Consider the following 5,000-nt stretch of genomic DNA (forward strand, 5'->3'; position numbering starts at 1 on the left):
GGTCCCAGCGGGGCGCCGGCCAAGCGGAACTGGATCCCAGCGAGGGGAGCCGAGTCCCGGAAACCTCGGCGGCGGCCCGGGTCCACGGGAAACTCCGCGGACGGTGCTCACACCGGTCTACCGGGCCTCTCCGACGCGTGGATCAACGGCCTCGGTTTGCCGGGCCCATCCCAGTCGTGCCACGACAGCGCGGATACCGTTCGCCGACCTCGCACCTCCGCTCGGTCCCAGCGGGCCCCCCGGAAAACTACTCGGACGGTAGTCGTACCGGTCTACCGGGCCTCTCCGACCCCGGGCGCCGGCGCCGGGAGACGGCCTCTCGTTCGGGGACCTCGCACGGTCGTCGGCACGGGGACGGATGGGGACCCGGGGGCCCTTCGCGAACTTTAGTCAGACCGGTCCACTCGGCCTCTCGGACCCCGGGCGCCGGCGCGGGAAGCCAGCGTCTCGTTCGTGGAACGCGACATGGGAAGCGCCGCGCCTCGGTGACGGACCTCGCCCGTCGCCCCGCCGACGGCGCGCGGCCCCGGGGCCGCCCGCGACCGGTAGCGGCCCCGGTCTACCCAGTCGCGCGCCGGCAGCACGCAAACCGTTGGCGGACCCCCGGACCTCCAGCCGGTCCCAGCCGGGCGCCGGCCAAGCGGAACTGGATCCCAGCCAGGGGAGCCGGGTCCCGGGCCTCGGCCGAAACTTGGCCGGTGGCCCGGGTCCTCGGGAAACTCCGCGGACGGTGCTCACACCGGTCTACCGCGCCTCTCCGAGCCCGTGCGCCGGCGCGCGAAGCCAGCGTCTCGTTCGGGGACCTCGGGCGCGACGTGGATCAACGGCCTCGGTTTGGCGCCTCGAACGGTAGGCGTACCCGGTCTACCGGGCCCATCCCAGTCGTGCCCCGACAGCGCGCAAACCGTTGGCGGACCCCCGGACCTCCAGCCGGTCCCAGGCGGGCGCCGGCCAAGCGGAACTGGATCCCAGCGAGGGGAGCCGGGTCCCGGGCCTCGGCCGAAACCTCGGCGGCGTCCCGGGTCCCCGGGAAACTCCGCGGACGGTGCTCACACCGGTCTACCGCGCCTCTCCGACCCCGTGCGCCGGCGCGCGAAGCCAGCGTCTCGTTCGGGGACCTCGGCCGCGACGTGCATCAACGGCCTCGGTTTGGCGCCTCGAACGGTAGGCGTACCCGGTCTACCGGGCCCATCCCAGTCGTGCCCGGACAGCGCGCAAACCGTTGGCGGACCCCCGGACCTCCAGCCGGTCCCAGCCGGGCGCCGGCCAAGCCGAACTGGATCCCAGCCAGGGGAGCCGGGTCCCTGGCCTCGGCCGAAACTTGGCCGGTGGCCCGGGTCCTCGTGAAACTCCGCGGACGGTGCTCACACCGGTCTACCGAGCCTCTCCGACCCCGTGCGCCGGCGCGCGAAGCCAGCGTCTCGTTCGGGGACCTCGGCCGCGACGTGCATCAACGGCCTCGGTTTGGCGCCTCGAACGGTAGGCGTACCCGGTCTACCGGGCCCATCCCAGTCGTGCCCGGACAGCTCGCAAACCGTTTTCGGACCCCCGGACCTCCAGCCGGTCCCAGCGGGGCGCCGGCCAAGCGGAACTGGATCCCAGCGAGGGGAGCCGAGTCCCGGAAACCTCGGCGGCGGCCCGGGTCCACGGGAAACTCCGCGGACGGTGCTCACAACGGTCTACCGGGCTTCTCCGACGCGTGGATCAACGGCCTCGGTTTGCCGGGCCCATCCCAGTCGTGCCACGACAGCGCGGATACCGTTCGCCGACCTCGCACCTCCGCTCGGTCCCAGCGGGCCCCCGGAAAACTCCTCGGACGGTAGTCGTACCGGTCTACCGGGCTTCTCCGACCCCGGGCGCCGGCGCCGGGAGACGGCCTCTCGTTCGGGGACCTCGCACGGTCGTCGGCACGGGGACGGATGGGGACCCGGGGGCCCTTCGCGAACTTTAGTCAGACCGGTCCACTCGGCCTCTCGGACCCCGGGCGCCGGCGCGGGAAGCCAGCGTCGCGTTCGTGGAACGCGACATGGGAAGCGCCGCGCCTCGGTGACGGACCTCGCCCGTCGCCCCGGCGACGGTGCGCGGCCCCGGGGCCGCCCGCGACCGGTAGCGGCCCCGGTCTACCCAGTCGCGCGCCGACAGCGCGCAAACCGTTGGCGGACCCACGGACCTCCAGCCGGTCCCAGCCGGGCGCCGGCCAAGCGGAACTGGATCCCAGCCAGGGGAGCCGGGTCCCGGGCCTCGGCCGAAACTTGGCCGGTGGCCCGGGTCCCCGGGAAACTCCGCGGACGGTGCTCACACCGGTCTACCGCGCCTCTCCGAGCCCGTGCGCCGGCGCGCGAAGCCAGCGTCTCGTTCGGGGAACTCGGCCGCGACGTGCATCAACGGCCTCGATTTGGCGCCTCGAACGGTAGGCGTACCCGGTCTACCGGGCCCATCCCAGTCGTGCCCGGACAGCGCGCAAACCGTTGGCGGACCCCCGGACCTCCAGCCGGTCCCAGCCGGGAGCCGGACAAGCGGAACTGGATCCCAGCCAGGGGAGCCGGGTCCCGGGCCTCGGCCGAAACTTGGCCGGTGGCCCGGGTCCTCGGGAAACTCCGCGGACGGTGCTCACACCGGTCTACCGAGCCTCTCCGACCCCGTGCGCCCGCGCGCGAAGCCAGCGTCTCGTTCGGGGACCTCGGCCGCGACGTGCATCAACGGCCTCGGTTTGGCGCCTCGAACGGTAGGCGTACCCGGTCTACCGGGCCCATCCCAGTCGTGCCCGGACAGCGCGCAAACCGTTGGCGGACCCCCGGACCTCCAGCCGGTCCCAGCCGGGCGCCGGCCAAGCCGAACTGGATCCCAGCCAGGGGAGCCGGGTCCCTGGCCTCGGCCGAAACTTGGCCGGTGGCCCGGGTCCTCGTGAAACTCCGCGGACGGTGCTCACACCGGTCTACCGAGCCTCTCCGACACCGTGCGCCGGCGCGCGAAGCCAGCGTCTCGTTCGGGGACCTCGGCCGCGACGTGCATCAACGGCCTCGGTTTGGCGCCTCGAACGGTAGGCGTACCCGGTCTACCGGACCCATCCCAGTCGTGCCCCGACAGCGCGCAAACCGTTGGCGGACCCCCGGACCTCCAGCCGGTCCCAGCGGTGCGCCGGCCAAGCGGAACTGGATCCCAGCGAGGGGAGCCGCGTCCCGGGCCTCGGCCGAAACTTTGGCGGTGGCCCGGGTCCCCGGGAAACTCCGCGGACGGTGCTCACACCGGTCTACCGGGCCTCTCAGACCCCGGGCGCCGGCGCCGGGAGACGGCCTCTCGTTCGGGGACCTCGCACGGGCGCGCGCAACGGGTACCGGTCTACCGGGCCTCTCCCACGGGAAGCCGGCGTCTCGTTCGTACCCGTCGCGGGGAGCACGTGCCGCTTTGTGGTACCCCGCACGTCGCCTCGGTGACGGCGCGGGGCCCCGGGGCCGTCTGCAAACGTTAGGGTAACCGGTCTACCCGGCCGATCCCAGCCCCTGGCCCACAGCGCGGGACGCGGGGTGCCCGGGCCTCGCTGCCGGACCTCCGCCGTCGCCTCGGCGGTGGTTACCGGTCTCCCCGCCGGTCTACCGTGGACGGGCGACGGGATCCCGGGCCTTGTACCGTCGTTGCGCGCTAGTGGCCCCGGTCTACCGGCCTGAGCCGAGCGCTGACGGAAGCCTGGGCCACAGCTCCCGCCCCCCAGCCCCCTGTCCGCCTCTCTCTCTCTCTCTCTCTCTCTCTCTCTCTCTCTGCCTGCCACCTGAATGTGGCGACACCGGGTGTCTGTGTCTGTTTTGGGGTTTTTTCCTTACCTAGGTGTAGGATTTTACTTTTCTCTACGTTGAAGACCGCCCTTCCGTACTCTTAGCCTGTCCTCTTGTGGCATTGGCACCGGTCTACCCAGGTGTTCAGTTTTTTCCACAAGGAGGAATTCTCTTGGAACGTCTTGGAACTGTGGTCCATCCTTCATCTTGGTCATCTCCGTCTCCAACTTCCCCGCTAGGACTTGTGGAGAAACAACATCTGGAACAGCTGAACCTTCAACATCATCGATTGGAAAAATAAACTGAAGTATCATTACTGGGTATTCTGGGACCAATCTGTACCTTCTTCAAATTTAGCTGAGGTTGAAATAACCACTGTGTGGATTGGTGTCAGCAAATTTACACTGCTTACAACTTTGATCAAAACCTATGAATCGCGGCCTTTCTGCTACTGGGCCTCCTCTCTTTCTCTGGACCAGCGGAGTGTTAACCATGGCATATGAGCCAAAAATATGGAGGCTTTGGATATCAGGCTTCTTTCCGTACAGCAGGTAAAAAGGATTCATAAGGTTTTGGCTTTAAGTAGTAAACACCTCTAATTGGAAAAGCACGAGCAACAACTGTCTCGTTCTTGATAACGTGGACTTCTTTTTCTAAAAGCATAAGTTTATAACCTAAGTCTTCCTTTAGGTGATACATACTGAGTAAGTTAGTTACTTGCAGCTTTCGGAATGTATAGAACGCGTGGAATCGTTTGGTCTAATTCTTTTACGTAAGCAGTTCCTTCTCCTTCAACTTTGCATAGGTGATTTGACCCTGAATGTAGTTCTTTTATGTCAGTCTTACGTAGTTCTGTGAAAAGTTCTCTTTGGCAAGTAACGTGAAAAGCTGCTCCGCTATCTAAAAGTCCATAAACGTCGGATGTCATGCTCTGGATCTGACTGTGGAACGTTGTTCGGGACCAAAGAACCGACGGAAGGACGTGGTTCGCTTCTGGAACCTCGTTGAGATGATCTGTCGGAGTTGCTGGAGCTTCTGCGCCTGCCGCAGATTGAGAGCGTTGCCAATCAGGATATTGAGTGCGTTGGAAATCTGTTCCCCTGGGCTGCTTGTAACCTGGATATAAGGTTCGGGAGGGAAGCGTTTCTGATAGGAAAGTGAACACAAGAACAAGGGGCCGCAATGTGAAGTTAGTTGAAGTTGGATAATTTTCCATTTTGTTTCGAGTTT

This window comes from Erythrolamprus reginae, chromosome 10 (assembly GCF_031021105.1).
Source record: "Erythrolamprus reginae isolate rEryReg1 chromosome 10, rEryReg1.hap1, whole genome shotgun sequence".
In the NCBI taxonomy this organism is placed as follows: Eukaryota; Metazoa; Chordata; class Lepidosauria; order Squamata; family Dipsadidae; genus Erythrolamprus; species Erythrolamprus reginae.